At 38.6% G+C, this 20,960-nt stretch overlaps 1 protein-coding gene across 1 annotated transcript in view; it reads right to left on the bottom strand.

Annotated features, from left to right (window-relative positions):
• The window catches only part of DMD (dystrophin), a 1,939,482-nt gene that overhangs the window by 1,290,660 nt on the left and 627,862 nt on the right, over nucleotides 1-20,960 (bottom strand). The window lies entirely within an intron of this gene.

The following is a 20,960-nucleotide window of genomic DNA, read 5'->3' as shown; positions in this document are numbered from 1 at the left end:
TATCTATCTCTTTTATATGGGAGAAAAAAGGTAATCTGTCCACATATATCATTCCCCAACTCATCTGAGATTCCTGCGTGATGTCCCTGTTACTATTAATAGCACTATTTCCCGAGTCATGTAGGCTCAAAATGTGGAGTCAGCTTGGATGTAGAGTCTTAGGATCATAGTGGTCATTTTGTTCATCTAAATGTAGCCATCACCTCTACCCAGTCTCCTATAAACCATTATTCAGTCTCCACTGAAAGGTTTGCACTGGTAGAAAATTGGCTACCTTCCAAGGTAACCCTCCCTGTTTTGGGAAAGCATTTACAGCAAACCAAACATCCTTTCGGTGGCCCCCAGGGAACCACACCTCTGCTATTCATGCTCTTGTACACTCTCCAACCGCACTCACTCTGGATTGGCCATGAGATTTACTATGGCAAATGAGATACTGACAAGTGCTTCATAAGTGTTTGCAACTTAGACCTTGCCCTCTGAGAGCATGCACGGGGTGAATGCAACTGTTACGTAAGAACCCCAACGATGCTCTAAGAAAGTACAGTCTAGCCAGGTGGAGAGACCAGGCATGTGAACAAAGCCTTCTTTGACCTCTAAATATAACCAGATGAGTGCTCAAATACCAGCTAAATATAACTAGCTGAGTGCTCCAGCTAACACCGCTGAGAGCCAGAAAACTGCCCAAAGAGCCCTGCCCACATTGCGGAATTGTGAGAAATGATAAACAACTGCTGTGTTAAGTCACTCAACTTGGGGATGGGTTGTTAAGCTGCAAGAGATAGACTCAAATGTTCTTTAATTGCAGAGACCCATGGAGCTAATGGGAATAAATAGCCGCTCTCGTCCAATGACTCAGGACTAGTGAAAGCTGCGGTTTAGGGGAGTCATGGAAGGGTTGCGGGGGTGGAAAATGCCGACGAATAACTGGAAATTCCCGGCACAGTTCTGAATGTTTTTCTCAAGAAAGAACCTCTAGAGTTTATCAGCTTCTGTAAAGAATCTATGAAAAGAGAATTTAAAGATCATCTAACCCAATCATTTATTAAACAAAACAAAACAGGCAAACAAATGACAGTCTCCAGAAAAATAAAGGGCATACAATTTTCATAGGAAATCTGTGAAGCAGAACAGAAAACACACACACAAGATTTAGACACCAATAACGTACTTTAATTACCATGCTGTATCTTCATTTCCAATACAATCCTCAAAGAGTTGAAGTCAGCACTTTAATTAGAAGATGTCTTGATACTGGGCCTATTCTACTCCTAGTTAACCCCGTGGATAATCCATAGTAACTCAGTACCTTCCTTTCCTTAAAATGTGGCTGCTAATGGGATCCTATCAGTCACATTTAGCAGAATCAAGGAAAAAGACATACTTCTCTTCTTGGTTTACAACACTTTCACCGGTGCACCCTGTGAGTTAAATCAATGCTCTGATTCCCGTATTAGACTTCCAGCTCACACGGAAGTTAAATGGAGTTAAGACTTCAAGGAATTTTTCACATAAATTACCATTAAGCCAGTTCTCCACTATCACAAACTTATGAACTGAGTTCCTCTACTCATATTTCAGGGCTTTAAACCGCAGAGACCTGTTAAAATTTTTCATGCTAGTTGCAGGTTATTAGTTTAAAATTAAACTGACATAGCACTTCACAGAAGATGAAACACTTCCAATAAATGATTCTCTCTTTTGTGTGTGTGCTATTACAGAAGGCTGTGGTAAGTAAGGTATTGTCGCCTCTCTGTTCATATAAGGAAATGGAGGCACAGAGAAATTAACTGATCTCAGACTATTAGAATCATGGGGAAGAAAATTAATTCATTTTTTTCACTATTATATCCTTCCCCTCAAAGAAGGACTGACTCAAAGTAATAAATATTTATTGAGTAAAGGCTACCCCATTAGAAGTTAAAGGTACAGAGAACTAATTTCAGAGATTTTTTGACCCCAAACTTGATGTCATTAAATGTCAATACTTCTATTCACATATAGACTGTAAATATTTATGGATTTTATTTTATTATACATGCCAACTGCTGTCTTTCATATGTCTTGCTTTCCCATATGTTTAGTTCTTGGGTTTCCTGTTTTAGTATTCATAATGTTGATTTTAAACTACAAGCGTCCCTCAGACATATTGTGGGTTTGGTTCCAGACCACCACAATAAAATGAGTATCGCAAGAAAGGGATAGTGATCTTCAGGTGATGGAGGGTCTTGCCTTCAGTTTGTTAAAAACACAACATCTGCGAGGCAAGGTGAGTAAGACGACATATGCCCATCGAGTCCACCTCTCTCATTAATGTAACTGATTAAAATCACGTCTTCGACTATGGCCATTTGAACACCTACAAAATCCAGTGCATTTTTCCATCAAAATGTCTTGTGAAAGGGTTTTTTGCTCTTCTTTGGGTATAATATAAAAATTGCTGTGTCTCTGCACCTACAAGCATTCACTTGGCAGTGCATGGGGCGGAACAGGAGTTCTGAGATGCTTATACCTCAGGAGTGACTCCCTGCCCAGGTATTAACCTGTCTTGGCTGCCTTGCTGTTTCTAACCCCACTTCCCCATTTTAATTCCTAGCAGAAGCATTTCCCAAATAAACTGGCACCTAAATCTTTGTCTGCAAATCCACTGTGGGGGGAACCCAAACTAAGGCAATAATCCACAGCCTCCAATGAACCCAGAGTCCTTTCACCTTGAATTTTCTCAACTTGAGTTCTGACTGTCCACAGAAAGTAGTTTAAACTCTTTCCAAAACTCTCAGAGCTGTGACCCGTCTTCTTTCTCCAGCTTTCCCCACATGACATTGCTTTCGACTTTACAGAGAAGAGTGCAATTATCAGGCTAGAAGTAGGACATATATACAACAGAATATTGCCCAGCCATAAAAATAATGAAATCTTGCCATTTGCAACAACATGGATGGACCTAGAGGATACCATGCTAAGTGAAAAGAGTCAGACAGAGACAAATACCCTATATTTTTGCTTATATGTGGAATCTAAAAAATGAAATAAATGAATAAATAAAAGGGAACTAAACAAAACATAAGATTTGTTAAGTTTACTGTCAGGTCCCCACCTCCTATGTACTCCTTAATCCACTCAATATTTTCTCCACAAAAACACTGCTCCATAAAGGAATGAATCCAATAGAGAGTTTTACTTTCTGGCTACCTACTAATGCTTAACACTGTTGACCATACTTGCCTTTTTTGAAATTCCTTTTTTTTTTTTTTTTTTTGCCTCCATGATGCTACTCTACTCTATATTCTTTTTCTATTTCTATAGCTCCTGGTAATTTTTTCTTTGCAGGTCCATCCTCCTGTACACTCTCATACACACACTGGAGTTCATCAAGGCCAAGTTTATTATCAATCATCTTCTAACTATTGTATTATTATCTCTCTCTAGCAACCTTATCCATGCTCATGATTGTGACCCTCAATGACAATCTGTATGTCAATGACTGATATTCATATTGCTAATTTAAGCATTTCTTCTGAGCTCCACAGCTACATAACCATCTGTCTATTGGACATCTCCACTTCCATGCTGTCAACTGTTTCGGAGTTCCTCAGATGTGTCAATGGTACCCCTGTATATTACCTTTTATACCCCTCTCTTCTTTCCTTCCCATATTTAATCTATTGCAAAGCCTAATTAATCAAATACTGTATTTCTTCTGAATCTGTCTGCTTCTCATGCTCCCTACAGCTGGCATCCCCATTTATCTTGGCATTAAATGGAATCAAAACTACTGTAAGAGCCTCTCAAATGGCTCTGGGAGAGCTTTCTGGAACCCTACCATGTATTCTATACACTATCTGATTACGTTACCCTTGTTCTTAAAACCACTCAAACACTTTCCATTTTTGTTTGGATAAAGACCAGAATTTCAAGACAGTCCCATGTGATCTGGCTTTGACAAACCTCTTAACCCTATACTCTACCGTGTGCTTTATTCAAGCACTTCTAGTTCCTTCACCAACTCTTATCCACCTATCCATCAGAAGATTTCTACTTTGAAAATGTGGATTCTTAGTATAATCTACTTTGGTCAAATTTGTTCTTTTTTAAAAAAATAAGTCTGACCCAATTACACACCACATATTCTCTTACTCATAAAGGTGAGATATGAATACCCATCAGTCACGAACAATTCCCTCCCCTTATACTTGGGCTGTCTGGTTTCACATGCTTTTCATTCAGATTGTCAGTTTGTCTCTAGGGAAGATTGTTCACTTCTACCCATAGGTCCATGAAACTAAAACTTGACCTAAATGCTAGGCTGGCATCCCACCTGGGAGAGAACTGCTAAGGCCTATATTGGGGAGTGTTTTCTACCAGACCCGGAATTTACGTTGATCTTCTTTGCACACGTGTTATAATTATCCTTTAACTACCATCTCCAACCCATTGGGGAAAAAAAAAGCAAACATTATTTATCCAGTTTGAAAGTAAATAATTTTCATTCAAAAAGTCATACGATACTTTTTGACATCATTCTGAAAAATGTGAAACTGTAAGTTTCCTTTTAAAACAATTCTCTCTTCATTTCTGCCACACAATGTATATACTAAGTGCTTATTATGTGACAGGCATAGTATTAACTCCATAAATAACATAAAAGAACATGCCTCTGTCCACGTTATCAAGGAATTTGGTTTGGTGAAGCATCCATTTGACAAAATAAAATATTTTAGGCATAGATCTGCGATCAGCTCACACTGTGACTTTGATTTTGCCTAATCAAAAAACACCTCTTCCATGAATTACAATCAAATCAGCTTCTAGGCTAGAGGCTCTGCCAAGGAAATTGCTTATCTCCACACAATGAAGGGCTTTGTGGAGACAAAACCATGGTAACCCTCCGCCTGCTGTTCAGTCTGTGAAGAATGTAAGAAGGCCTGGGCAACAGTTGGCAGGTAGTTCTAATAATTAAGATCAATTCAGGCAACAGGATGGGAAATTCCACAAAGGGGTTTTTCCTCATTCAATTATTTTGTTTGTCTGATTTTATGATTTTGGAAAGAGATTACACAAGGTTGCTTAAACTTACATTTTACATTTAAAAAAAAAAAACCTTTGGAGGAGGATTAGACACCTCTTTTTGATTTACAGATTTAAAAAAAATAAGTGCAGCCCAAATCCAATTCACACAGGATTTAAGCTCTGAGCTATTCCTCACCTAATCTTATTTTTACGTGTCCTTCCTGTTGCTTCAACTGTATCTGTGATTTCCTGACTACAAGTTTTGCTGACACTTGGACATCTAACATTCAACACCATTCTTTAGAGTTCTGGGAGCTAACAGTCAGCTGCTAGCATCATATCCCCTCCAATACTCTGCCAGTGGCTGTCCCCATATCTTTATGCCAGCAGCAAGGACAGAAGGGTGAAGGGGAAGCAGAGGCAGAGTTTCAGAAGGACTCCCATGTGCTCTTACTCACTGCCAATGAATGGCCCACATTCAATGCCTAGCCTCAGTGGCATATCCACTGCTGTTAACAAAATAAACATCATCTCCTTGGTTCACGCTCAAACCCTGGCTTTCAAGTAACAGTTGCACATGGATTTTATTCATTATCAGTTTGGCAGCTATTGTCTCATCATTCTTTGTGGTCTGCCCCCTAGTTTTCACGGTTTCATGGCTATTGAATATTTTCCACGTATCTTTGCTGAGATACAGGACAAACTGACAAATTCTCATGATTTAAATCCATACATGTTCATAAAGTGAGTGCTGTCTACACTCCCCAGCATTTTGCCAGGGATATTTTCTATCATCTTGTATTGTATGGTACTGGAGGTTGGGTATTTAATCACCGACTGAAAATATCATACAGATGGAACTGTTACCTTGTCAAAAAACATAGAGAAAAACAGTGGAAAATTATTTTCAATATTGTATGAAACCTTAGATTTTATGCATGCATTTTTCTTTCTTCATAAAAATCACTTATTTCTACTTTTTTTCAATTTTAAAACACTCAAAAAAACATTGTTAATGAACTGATATATTCTACGATGCTCATAAGGGCCTCTACACCCTCAGAATCAGCACATTAATATACTCCTTACACATGTGACACTTGAAACACTTCACTCTGTACTTAATGCACTTCTACATGTTAAAGATAGAATTCTATTCCTTAAATCCAATCGAACTTGATCCAACTTAAAATCCTCTTTTCTACTAAGAAAATGACTTTTTATTCTCCCTTCACAAAATGGTTTTTTCTTCTGTAATTATTGATGAATGTTCTGTCCAATATTTTTCAAGTATGCCCTGGAACTTCATCTTTGTCATTACTTATGATTAGCAACAAAATGATAAATGTTCTCTCCTTTACAAAGACACTCATCACAGAACTCCAAAAACCAAAATGTGCAAAGTCCCATAGAGTAGAGCAATCGTGTCTTGGAGTATTTTTATTTGCAAAGGTTTTATTACCAAACCAAGGTCATTTTTCAAAGAAACCTTTGATTTTCTGGAATTTTCAAAATATCATAAAGTATGGTTTATATATACCAAATATTCAGAAGGTCAAAGTTTTCCCTTAGGGTCATATTGCACGAATGGACTCTACTTTATCCAGCTGAATGTCCCATAAAGTGGATGCAAATTTAGACCTTGTGGTCAAAATTGGGAGATATATCTATCTATGCACATGTATGTGTAAACATTTTAAGTAAATTCAAAAGAAAGACACTGGAAAGCACTTCCCCTCCCACCCCCCAAAATACAGAGAAATACTGCAGTTTAAGAAGTCCATTTTAAATTCTCAATAGTATATCGTTGTATGGAACTTGTGCTATATGATAACTGTGCTAATTATGTCAGAAGAGCCACTTCACGGGTACTTACTGTGTTCTGTTAATTTTCCTGTACAGTTACTGCTATATAAAGTATTAAACTAATATGACACATTTACATAAACTTTAATTCAGTCACTTTCAATATACCATTTGGAAGTCATCATTCCCAAATGTGTAAACGTTGAAAGTAGAAATCCTCCAAGCTCTCAGACTTAACTAATTTGATTAGTGAGCTGGGTTATGAATGTCCATTTTACATTTTTAAACATCACTGCACGTAGAATTTCATAAGGACTTATGAGCTTCATCTTTAGAAGCCTGAAAATAAAGTGTTCGTACTTGTGAAGTATGTTAACTCTTACAGGATCCTAAAGCTCTAGGTCCAGACCAGATGACTTAACAAACTGACTTTATTGTACATTTTAATTAGCTAAAACATGTTTTATATTAATGGAAACAAAACAAAATTCTTTTTCATTGGTATTACAAATACGGAAGAAGTCTTTTTGGCAGTGAGGTAAGATTTCAAAACTGTATCTGTTGTATTTTTTAATAATCATATTTGCTCTTCAGAATTCTAGAAATTAAGAAGACTTTTTAATTCCATATTGGTGTATGGGTACTCTCGTGATCCCAGACCACCTGATGAGCTCATACTCATCTTTTTTTTTTTTTTAAAAGGATTTTAATTATTTTTAGAGAGAGGGGAGGGGAAGGGAGGGGGAAAAGAGAGGGAGAGAAACTTAGATGTGTGAGAGATACATCTATCAGTTGTTGCTAGCATGCGTCCCGATCAGCAATCTGGCCCGCAACCTAGGCATGTGCCCTGACTAGGAAACAAGCTGGCGACCTTTCAATTTGCGGGATAACACTCAACCCACTGAGACACACCAGTCAGGGCTCATACTCATTTTTCAAGACTCAGTAATGATGCAAAAGTTCTGTGAAAGTTTCTGTGATCAAGTTTTTCCTACCCTTTTGCTTTCAACCTCCCTTCTGGGGAAACTGATCCCTCCCTACCTGTATGTTTCTACCTGTCACTTGCCTTTAAAAATTGAATAAATAGAATACAAATTAAGTTTGAACCAGAGAGAGCTTAAAACATCAAGGGATATTCACTATAAACCCTGTTAGTGCTAAAATTGAAGTATTTTTAGGACTCTGGAATGCACGGAGTACATGGTAATTATTATACTTGTATAGTCACAGAATACACTAGGGAACACAATTTTTGTTGAGCTAGATATGACACTTGTTTTTGACTAACTTTTAGCATCTAAATGCAAAAATGACCCCAGTTTTTCTCTATCACATCAAGGGATACAGGATACTCTCCCTTTGTCCCAAAAATCATACAAAATGTACATACAAAGGAAAATTAAAAAAAAAAAAACTTACCTAAATAGACTATTTAGAGTTATTTTATTCATATAAAGGCTATATATTATTACTGTAAATCAAATTGTGGACAAGTAGTAGAGTTCTGCTACCAAACATACATATTAAGGTATTTTATCTCTTCAAAAGACAGGCTAGGAAATGCCAAACTGAGATATTTGAAACACTCTTCTTCAGTTGGCAAAGCTTGAACAAATTGCTTCATGAGACCCAGTTTTACATGCAGAGGTGGGAATGGAATGTTCTTTCTGTCAATAAGTGGCTCATGTAAAATGTTTGGATCACCAGGTTTGAAGTCAGATCTTGGAGGCCAATTCAACTCCACCCAGTGCTTCTCATGAGCTCTGCTGTCCCACATACACAGAAAACAGGGATACTTGGTGTATCTGCATTGCTGACCAAGAAGGAAGCAGACCATTTTAAGGTTAACACAGATTATCCAATTGTGCTTGTGATACTGCAACAGATCAATGACTCTCTTTATGTCTTCATATTCTTCATGAAAACAAACTGAATGACCAATTGGGACTGCACCAAATAAATTTCCAATGTGGAGGAGGGCACACTTCAAGCTCCGCTTTGAGCTATTGATGAACAGTCTCCAATCAGTTGCATAATAGATTGCAATTCCCAATTCCTCCATTAAACCATGCATGTTATGGCAATACACAAAGCCACTGTCACTTCAAAAGTACTGCAGAAATGCACTTTCTCTTGATTGAAAGTAGGATGCCTTCGTTCCTTTTTCAAGCAAGTTTTTCTCGTGCAGTCTTGATGCCAGGAATTCTGAAGCCTTTTTGGAGAGTCCCAAAACTCGTGCCAAATCATTCAACTCATGCTGATCAAATCCCTTACGAACTGAGTCATCTTCAGTTTCAAAATCTTCATCATTGCAGCCACCTAGTTCTTCACCATACTCTTGTTTTTCGAAAGACGCTAGTTCATTGAAAACTGGCACTGGGATTTCAGCTGAATGAGGCACTGGGCGTATGACTGATGGTAGACTAGGATACTCTATTTTACATTTATTTTTCTTGTTATATCCTGACATTTTCACTATACAAAAGGAACAGTCACTTGAATGATCTCTGGGCTCTCGCCAAACCATAGGCATACCAAATGGCAATTTATCACGTGTTCCCTTCGTCCACATCCATAAACTCCTGACACACTGCTTGCACACCTTGTGAGGGGCCCAAGACTTATCTTGATCACCAAGTTTTACTTTAAAATATGCAAAATAGGCCTGCCTGACAAATGTGCTGATGTTTGTCCTTTGACTGGGAATGGTGAAACTGCCACAGATAGAACAAAACGAATCAGGGTTGTTTGGGCACTTACGATGAGAAATAGCAGAGGCAGACATGATCTGAAGGAAAGGAAATAAGTATGTATGTAAATAAAAAAATAAATTCTGCTAACTCCTTGTATACGGACAAGAACTCAGACTACACTTTGGAATACGATTCACTCTATAGAGCGGCACACAACCTCTCACCACACTGTCTCATGTGTAACTGAATAGCCTAGACAAGTATGAACCTGTCACTGGTCTCCAAGGTTATCCCCCACCCCTCCCCACTCAAGGGAGGTTTGCTCTCAGCCAATAGGAGAGCACTAGTGCTTCCTTTGATCCAGGCTCGATCCAGCCTAGAGTGATCACATTAAGATAAGCTTTTCGGGGAAAAGAAACTTGACGTGAGAGAAGAAAACTAACTGCAGTTTTGAAATCAGCATGCCTATGTAAGTCTAAAACAGCTGAAAAATCGAACTCAACAGGAATTATCTTTAAAACTGTTCCCCTGTGTTATTATTGAAGGGGAACACTATTTAACCATGAGAAAAGTCAGCATTTAGATAAATACCTTCCCCAAATCAAAATAATTCATGTGTACACGCATAGGAGTGTGCGTGTGTGTGTGTGTGTGTGTGTGTGTGCTTGTGTGGTTAAACAGTGTGGGTGTGTTTTCCTCGGTGGGAGGTGGAAGACAGTGTCATCTGATTACCTTATGGTTTTTTAATGTGTGTGATGTACGTGACTGCTTTTATGTTTGTGTGTGCTTGCAATTTAAACTAAATATGGTGCAAAGGAAAATTCTTGAACTAAAAATCAGGTATCACAGGTTTTTACCAACCATTTAATCTTTAGGCTGTTTCCTCAGGCAGATAACTTAACTTCTCCGATCTTCCTTTAAATTGTAAAAACTAAAAAGCTGCCATCAAACTAGACTTAAAATAGAAACTAAACTAAAACCTTTTAAAAGTTACTCTTAATTGTGCCTATTTACCTCACTAATTAAAGCAATTTTGATCTGAAGTACAAAGCTGAGGTGAGCTTTGCTTACCTTGCAGCTTTGATATGCCAATTACACTAGCTGGTTCATTCAGCAATCAACTCAAATAACAGCAAAGGATGTTAAAATTCCCAGTTATAATAAAAACCCTATACACTCTTTTCAAAAGTTTACAAAGAACTTGAAACAAACTATGACAAATAAAACAGGACATTGGCCTCAGTTAATATAAACTGGCTACATTAACACTCCTATCAGGCATTCTATTATCCTTATGTTTACATGATTTTCTTTACAAGCTTCAGTGTATTTCTAGTTTTATATGTATAAATTTAAGCACATCATGCATAAAATAATATGTTTCTGTACAGTTAAGTTTAATGATTCCAGATTGTGCTGAAATAAATATTTAAAAGATACTAAAAAATCATTTTCGGTATAGTTTACCTTGTTGTAAAATATGCCTATTTAACATGTGCTTCAAAATCTGACTTCTTGTCCAAAACATAAAATTTGTCCTTAAAACTGTGCACCTTCTTTATTGTCGATTATAGTGAACCGATAATATGTTTCATGTATATGAAAATACTGCCTTTTAAAATAAATGTCCTTGAATACAAACCAGGTGATCTAATCTTTTAAAGCTATAAATGCAAGTAAACTCCATGTGTTATCTGGCATTGATATTAATCTTTGTACTTCTAGTAAAACTGATTGCACTAAACAGACTACAACTCCTACAAAAATATTTCTTGTCACCAGTAAGTAAAACGTAACTAAACTATTTTAACATCTGGCATATAAAAACAATTTTAAAATACTCTTTTTACCTTATTTTGGCAATAAATCTTAACCACTTAAAAATACATTGGTAATATTTATTTCTAAAATGCGATGTGTCACTTTTATATTTTCTGTTAATGTAACTATCAGGGAAACACACCTGAAAAATGAAGAAAACCCCCAAAATTCTGAGATGTCAGAACGAGCTCTATTGGAGAAATTAGTTGTAAAGCCAAGAAGTATGAAAGCACATGGCAATACAATGTTCCTAAACCACAGATGCCTAGAACCTATTTTTCATTTTCAGTACATTGAAAGTCCCTTTGAAACACAGTTCTGTGCTAGAAAATCACCTTAACAGAGGTTAATAGAAATATTCTCTTAAATGAAAGATGACAGCTTGTTATAGCAATAACTCTATGAGCATACAATGTAATGTGCTCAAGTTGAAAACCTTGAGCCATTTATTTTACCCTCAAGTTTGATGTTTATTCAAGTAGAAGAGACCAAAAAGAAAAGCTATATCTGCCCCTGTGAGAATAAATGAGGGTCGCTAGAGGGCGCACATTCCCTTTCACAGTTTGGTCCTCAATTTAGCTTCTCTTTTATGTTCTTATCTACGTAAAGATAAAATGGTGACAAATGGATTTTTCATGGGAATTCTCTTACAAAGAAACATAAAATATCCGAAGATATAGATAAAATGGTGTAAAAAGAACATGATAGTAAGACACCCTCAGAGGCACAGTTAAAATGCCTTTAGGCATTTTAACACAAGTGCAGAAGTATCTTGAAGTCAGAATACAAAGATTCCCTTGAGAAAATATCCTCAACTTGGGGAGATGTGCTTAATCCAAATAATATTTTAGCATTTCCTAGCCTTTATAACCCAGTAGTTGTCCCCAATTCATTAATTTTACCTAATTTTGGTTTATGTTTAGACACACATGCTCTAAATTTGCATATGATCGCATCCCTGTTCCATCTAGATTTTTTTAAATGCTAATTTTACAATAAAATTCAAAGGAAAAATAGCATTTTAAACATCATGTTCACATCACATGCTTTCATAAAGGAAAAACATAGTTCACCTCCCATAATAACTACGTAGGTTATTTATTATAATCTTCATATTCATAGACAGGTCATAAGCAGAGAGATTTAGGAACTGGTTTTATTTTCAATATACAGTGAAGCGTGGAGTTAAGATTCAAAACCGAGTCTGTCTGAATCCAAAGATTTCCACTATACTACACTTATTTCCCTTTGTACCAAATGAAAGGGAAACACTTTCTTAAAAGTATTAAGGGAAAGTCAACACGAATGTGTTATTTGTTGCTATATAGGTGGCATTTTGAATTATTCCAGAACTTGATTGTAGTCTCTAACGCTAGGACATTAATTTTAAACATTTTCATTTACCTAAATTATGAACCTTAGTTGCATAACTGATACCCTCTTGGCATTATAAAATAGTTATTTTTCTAGTCTATTTTTACTTTAGCTCCTTCCTTAGTTTCCTAAAATCCCCAAATTTACAATCTGATGATGCATTTTCTGACTTCAGAACTGAGAGTAAGCATTGATGTGGTTAGCACTAGAAGTCTCACACCTAGAAAAACAGTTCAACCATACAGGACTCCCACCTATATCTTGATATTTAAAAACCTAACTTTGAAAGAATTTTTTGTTTGTTTGTTTGTTTGTTTTTTCATAGGAAAAGATCTGTATTTAAAGATAGCCACATGCTCCAAGGTGAGCCTGGAGTCTACAAAACTTCAGAGTGTAGAAGAGCCACAGTCTAGGGGAAGCGCAGTTTCCACAGACAGACATCAACCAAGTCTTAAACAATATTAGTTGAGCTCTTAATTTTAGCTAAATATGTTGATAAAAATTAACTAAGTTCTCATTAAAATATAGCAGGATAGAGAATTCAAGAACGTAGCCTGAGTTCAAATCCTGACTTGCATTGCTTCCTATAAACATAGTGACCATGGGAAGTCATCTGGTCTTTCTGTGCCATATCTTCCCTTCTTCAGAGGGGAACAATAAAAAAAAGAAAAAACTTTATAATGCTGTTTCAATATTTAAATATGTTAATATATATAAAATATTTAGAGGAGTGTTTGACCCATGGCAGGAGCCATTTACGCTTTAGATGCTGTGATTACTGCCTTACATGACCCTTTCTTACTGGGTTTAGGCCAGTCCTACATCATAGTCTCACTTTCTCACTTGAAGGTAGAAGTATTTGTTTCAAAGTTTTGTTAAGGACTGGTAAATAAAAGCCATTATTGTAACCACAGGAATGAAAACTGCAAAGAAAGCTATAACAAAGACAAAAAGCAAAGTCAATAACAATCATCAACAACAAAATAATCTCATCTATTGCACCCTTTGTTGTAGGAATGGGCAAATGACGGTCCATTGGACCAATCTGGCTCGCCATCTGTTTTTGAGAATAAAGGTTTACTGAAGACAGCCACAATCATTCATAAATGCATTTTTTTATGGCTGCTTTCTCACTGCATTATCAGAGGTGAGTACAGTAATCCCACTCTATATCACGGTTCACTTACCGCAGCCTCACTGTATCGCGGGATTTATAAAAATATTATATTTAATTATTTATCGTGGCTTTTTTGCTATATCGTGGGATTTTGCGGTACTGTATACATATATTGTTAAAGTTACGTAGGTTTAAGAGCATAGAATATGTTTAAGAACATAAGTAGTATTTATAAAAGTGTGGAAAGGTTAATAAGGGAGTGGGAAAGGTTAATAAGGGACTGGGAATAGTTTATAAGTGTGGGGGGATGATTTATAAAGCCTTAAATATATATAAATACTAAAATAAATGTAAGGTTCCTACTTCGTGGATTTTCACCTATGGCGGGAGGATTCTAGAATGTAATACCCACAATAAATGAGGGAATACTGTAGAACGTAATACCCACAATAAGTGAGGGAATACTGTAGCTGTGAAAGAAACGGCAGGGGGCACAAAGTCTCAAAATTTAACTGTCTGGCTCTTGAGAGAAAAATTGGTTGACTCTCACTGCTTGATAGAGTGAAGCTGCGATGACCTATTTCACGTGACATTCCAATGGGGACAAACTGGTGTACAGTAGTTCACAGCAACCGTATCGCTTTGCTCTCCCTGAGTGTGCCATGCTCATCTCTCAAGCAGAAAATGAGCTTTCCTTCCTTATGACATTGCTAACATTTTGTAAGTACTTCTTCGTAATACAGTTTATACTAGAGTGCAAGCTTCCTGAGGGAAGGACTAAGTATGGTCCACAGTCACAGCTATCAGAATGCTTTATGAACCATAGTGATCCATTAGACATCGGTTGAATGAATATGAAAAGCAGCCATAAAATGAACGTTTCTGTCACTATATTCTTGAAATACTATGGATTCATACTGACTACGGGTGTGTTCAAAGAACCCCTTCACACACTGGATGTTGCCTTGGACCCGTGGGAAGCAATTTAAACTTTAAATGCGCTCAGTGTGAAAGCTTGCTGAGTTTAAAGGACTTCAACATGCTTTTGTCTTGTGGGTCTTTAAAGTTTAAATAACTTCCAGTCAAGGTTCAGAAACTATCGAGTGCAACGTGGAAAGCCATTTAAATCTGACGTGGACTTACTGAGCCACGGGCACTGCACCGGAGCCATGAATTGTTTCAATCTGTCCACTCCCTTCAGTGAGCCTCTCTCTAAACTTGAGTTAAAACACAAAGCAAGACTCACTGGTCTACCAATGTAGAATCTCAGTCAGCTCTGGCTGACATAACAAGATCCTCCACACTGGGTGGCTTAAACAACAGAGATTTCTTTTCACTGAGTTCTGGAAGCCAGAGACCATCCAGGTGCCAGCATGGTCAGGCTCTGGTGAGAGCTCTCTTCCTGGCTTGTCACCCTGTCATCTTGTCACTGTGTCCTCACACAGAAGGGAAAAAGACAGAGAGCAAGCTCTTTGATGGCACTTTTTCAAAGGACACTCATCTCATCACAAGGACCCCACACTCATGGCCACCTCTAAACCTAATTATCTCCTGATGGTTCCATCTCCAGACACCATCAGATGGGATTAGGGCTTCAGGTTATGAATGGTGGGCGGACATAATTCAGTACATAGAAGCCAGGCGTCATTTCATTCACATGTGGTGGCACAATGTGTGTTGAATTATTGAGGTACAGTTTTTGTTTTCTTTTTTTTTAATTCTTGAGATGTTCATTTTTTATTTCCAAGGCATTTCAACAAGTAGACAGTTTTGACAACAAATACTTACTCAATCTACCATAAGAAAAGCACTCTTCTCCCATTGTTTGGGGTAGCTTGTATGTAACTTTATAGAAAATATACACAAATACTAAGCACCATCTTTCTGGTATTAAAGCAGATGTTCTCTTCATTTAATTCTGAGAGCAACAGAATTATGGGTTATTATTCCCATTTTTCTTAGTGAAAAACAAACAAGCTCAGGGTGGTTTGTCAAATTCCCTGAGATCATAAAGCAAGACGTTGAAAGACTGAGATTCCAATACAGGCTTTTCTGGAAGTCACAATTGCCACTAGGGCTTTTTCCAGAAGAGTCTTGGAGGCCTTGATGTCCAGAGAACACATCAGAAGAATATTCTCAGAGGACATCAGAGTAAGGGATATGTTCTATTATAACACAAAGGTGGCAATGGGGAAAATATCCACTATAAAGTAGTAACCGGAAACTCAATTTTCTCCTGGAGGAAAGATATGTATTTTTACCTAAACAATCACCAAGACCGTGGAGGAGAGACTGTTCCGTGACGAGACCGTATCTAGCCTACAAGCAAGACCCAGGCCAGAATGGAGACTGCTTACCGCAAACATCCCTTAGAGACTGATCACAATCAATGTTCACTCTGCCATAGATCAGCACCCCTCCCCTGCCTCCTGCTTTGTTGCGAGTTCCGTTCTTCGACCTGGTCAAGCATGGAAAGTAATTTCCCGTACCTGGTAGCATTCACGAGCTATCCCCTCCCTTTTTACCCTGCACAGTTCTCTGACACTTGTTAAGTAGCACAGAGGATATCCACTTTGTCTTCCAGCTGCCCAAGGCATGTCCTGTATGCAAGGTTCCCTTAATAAATTCTGTTAATTGCCAGGCTGGAGTAGCCTGCCTCTTTCTTCAGTCTCTCCTTGCCTTCCTCTGAGGGAGGGAGATCCGTTATCAGTCTCAGGGCTTTTCCCTGGGTCTGCCTGTACTAACAAAGAGACATATAAAGACAATGTATCATAGAATTGTACGCATGAAAGCTATAAGGTTTTATTAACCAATGTCACTGCAATAATTTTTTTTTAAATAGGGGGAAATCCCAATAGTTGTTCTATTGAACAATAGTAAATCACAAGTTAAAAAAAAAAAGAGAGAGAGAGACGTATGTATAATAAAATTTCCACAGCACAAGGGCACACCAGGAAAGTTATATAAATTCCATTTCAGAGATGACCTTTGGGCTGGGCTTGACAGGGATGATTAGTCCCTTGAAAATTTCCTCTCCCTCCGTTCCTGGAACACTGTTCTCTCCTGTTTCTTTTCTACCCCTGGCTTTCTCACTGTGTCTTCTCAGTCTCCTCTTCTTATCCCTTTAATGCCAGTCTCCCCAAGATTCACATTTCGATGACACTTTCTAAGGGCACTATCATTTCTAATCTTTATCAGCCATCTCAGCTACCTGTAATTATTTCCAAATTAATATCTCCAGCTCATCCTCTCTCCTCATGTTTATATCTGTGTCATTCATGTGTTTGTTGGGCTTGTAAATACACCTGGACTTTTCTTTTTTTAAGATTTTATTTATTTATTTTTAGAGAGAGAGGGGAAGGGAGGGAGAGAGAGATGGAAAGAAACATGATGTACGAGACAGTGATCGGTTGCTTCTCGTATGCCCCCAACTGAGGACCTGGCCTGCAACCCAGGTACGTGTCCTGACTGGGAGTCGAACCGGTGACCCTTTGGTTCACAGGTCGGCTCTCAATCCACTGAGCCACACCAACCGGGACACACCTGGACTTCTTACTGAAATCTCAAGTGTGGTTCTGCTGTTGAGGCTGCGTGACTTTAGAGAGTGTCATTCACATCATAGTTTTGAAGAACAGTACCTTCTGGACTTAGGCAGTGAGCAACCTGCACGACCACTCACAGTTGTCTGATAACAGCCACATCCCTAAATCCCTCCAAGCACGCTTATTAAATTCTCATTATTGTAATCCTTCGTACCACACTGCCCTTCCCTCTAGTTCAGTCTGATACTTTTGTGCAAGAAATTCTTAACTGATTTCTCTGCCTTTACTTTCCCCTTTCTTATCCATACTCTTCACAGCCTGCTGAGGACTGTATCTGAAAATGCAATTTTCATTAGATCATTCCTCTGCCCATAATTCTTGAAATGCATGGCACAGAAATTTCTTTCTGCTCTCTAGCTGCCTAACTTTCCAGCTTCACTGACTTCTCCCCAGCCCATTTTTGTTCTAAAACATGCCAATGCTACTCAAACAGTCTGCAAACTCTTTATTATCAGGACACAATGAAATAAGGAGCTTGAGCCAGAATATAAATCAATGCACTTGCTTCCTTTGTCCAGAAAGTTTTGCAATTAAAAAGCAATTGGATGAAATAGTATGCACAGGGACTTAGTTGATTTATACTCCTGGTGACTTCTGTTGTCACAGACTACTAGCAAATAGTTCATAGGCTGGCCACAAGCTGCATATTTAGCGGCAACTGCCCTCTGCTTGAGCTGTAATTAACTGCTCTCTGATCTCCACATGCTCCACTCTCCCTCAAGCTTCTGTGTCTTTGAACCCACTGTTCTGTATCCTTAAGATTCTGCTTTCATTTCTTTTCCTTTGCCCATTGCCACAATACTTGCCCCCAGCTGACTACCTTTTGTCTCTGGGAACATACCCGCCCAGGCATTTCTCGGCCTCCCTAATACTTCCCTTAGAACACTTGCAGAATTTGGCTGTAATGATTTGGAGTTTTACATATTTGTATCTCCAGTAAACTCCCGAGTGCAGGAACCATTTCTTTTCAATTCCAGACCTCTAGTGCTTCACTCAGCAGTTAGCCAATAAGTAATATCCAGTAATATTCTTGCAGTGCTAAATGAGGATTTGTCAGCGTCTTGTCAGAAAAATGGAAGCTACTCTAGGTGTTTCAGGGAGAGGTAAGGATAGCACACAGAATGGGTTAAGCAGGCGGTGGAAAACTGGGAAGCAATGCAGGGCATGGTAAGGCAACTCAAAGCACTAGTGACATCAGGAAGCTGTGACTGTGCCTGAAACTCGAGGAACAATGTGGGGAGGGGTGGTGCCAGAGCCAGGCCCTGCTGACTGGCACTGACACTGTCAGGACCCCCAGGCAGGAGCTCAGACCAGTGGAGGGAGGGGCCATCCGGGGGAAACCAAAGCCACTGTGGAGGTGTAACTGCTCTAGAAATGACAGTGAAAGTGGTGTTTGAAGGCAAAATACCTTGGTTCGTCTCTTCCTTCTCCCTCTATTGTGTTGCTAGTGCTTCCAACTGGACAGGCCCAGGTGGCAGCCAGAGGGTGAGCAGTGGCGGGCAGTGTGTGTCCCTTTCACATGGAGCAGACAAGAGAAACATGGGGAATGGATCTGAGAGCACAGGAGTCTATGAGCGTGCATAGGGGCTCTGGCCTTGAATCTTCCACTCAAAAGCTACTGTGACTAAAGCAAGTCACTTACTCATTCACAGACTGAGAAGACATAGTGAGAAAGCAAGGGGGAGAAAATAAACAGGAGAGAACAGTGTTCCAGAAATGGAGGGAGAGGAAATTTTCAAGGGACTAATCATCCCTGTCAAGCCCAGCACAAATGTCAAGAAGGGGAAGAACTGAAGAGCTACCTTTGGAGCCAGCAATTAAGGAACTCTCTGGTGACCTGGCTGAGGGCAGTTTCAGTGCTTGATGTAGAGTGTTAGAGGGCACAAAAAGTCAGAAGTAAGAGGATAGAGGTATTTTAGATCTCCCGAGTAAAAAATCAACTTTTCTTGGCATTCAACTATGCTTCTTTTAGGTGAATCAATGTGACGACCGTTTTCTTCACTCAGCGAACAAACAAAACTGTATGTCACAGTTCTGGCACTATGGCCCTGTCTTTCTTGCTGGTGGCATCCCTGTCATGCCTTGCATTCTGGAAGAGTTCATTTTCCTACAACTGCAGTAGTCAGACACCCACAGCTAGCTGTAGCATCTTACAGGACCAGTTGCCATTCTAGTGCATTTCCATCAAAACTTATATCGGGCATCTACCATGTAGAAGAGCCCTTTCCGGGTCAGGACTCTGGCCCAAGGGAGCTTTCAGTCAAGTGTGTAAAACAGGCATATGAATAGTTCATGTCAACACAAAGCAACACAGGTGTCACAATTTGGAACAGCAGCATCCCTTAGCCTAGCCTCGAGTAGATGGTTCCTGTCGTTGGGGCTGGTTTGGGGAAAGACAAGCAAGAGTCAGGCTATAACTGAGATCATGCTCTGGTGCACTGGCTTCTAAGACAAAGGCCCTGAATCAGTAGCATCAGCATCACCTGAAAACTTGTTAGAAATTAAGATTCCCAGGCAGCGCCCCAAACATAACTGAGTCAGAAACTCTGGTGGGGACCAGTAACCTGTCTTTTCACAAGCCCTCCAGGTGCTTCAAATACATGCGAATGTATGAAAAGCCACTGTTTTCCTGCAAGAGTTCTCAGAATTACAGGCTTATCGGAATGAACGGGAGAGCCTATAAAAGACTGCAGGGCCCACCTGCACAGTTTCTGATTCAGCAAGACTGGGGAGCCCCCCTCCCCAAATCTGCATTTCACTTCTTTGTTTCAATTTTATATTGCATTGGTTTTACGTGTACGATCATATACTTTACATAGTGTTCCCCTTGATATTTCCAGGACCCCAAATCTATGCTTCTAATAAGCTCCCAAGCGATGCCACTGCTTCATGCACTGCACTATGAGAGTCACTGTTTTCAAGTTCTCTGGAACTCGAGAATTCACATCCCTATCCTCTTCAAAACATATTTCCTGACTAAAGTCTTGACATATATGACAAAAGAATTTTAAGAACCTTAAATGAATGATTGTTTTTGGAATATCTGAGGAGGGTAGTAAGTAGGTTTCTATTCTTCACCAAAGATCATTTCTAAATTAAAATTGGAGTTGATGACCAGGATCATTTGACTCTTAATAGATAAAAAGAAGCAAGACTTTGCAACTATAACAAAAATGCAAATTAGCAGACTTAGCACTAGTCCTTACTTTCCAACTGAAAGCAAGTTATTTAACCTTTTTGGACCCCAATTAACCCGTAACTGTGAACAAGTCTAGAGTCTAGTCTCCTTTGATAAAAGAAGCAATGTGTTATTTTTCTGGACTGTAAAGGAGGCAAAAATGTTATTGCTGAGACCAACAACTCATTTTATAATCAATTTATCATATAGAAAATTAAAAATTAGCTCTTACACACATTAATAATCTAATTATGTTCTGCAAATTAGTTTAAATGTTCCAGTTTACAACTTTCAGATTATAATTTGGGAATAAAAGCTAAAATAAATATCTAACACAAAAATAATTTAGGCATTAATTT

Source organism: Furipterus horrens, unplaced genomic scaffold (genome assembly GCF_987537825.1).
Source record: "Furipterus horrens unplaced genomic scaffold, mFurHor1.1.pri manual_scaffold_17, whole genome shotgun sequence".
Classification (NCBI taxonomy): Eukaryota; Metazoa; Chordata; class Mammalia; order Chiroptera; family Furipteridae; genus Furipterus; species Furipterus horrens.
This window is presented reverse-complemented; position numbering and strand designations above follow the sequence as displayed.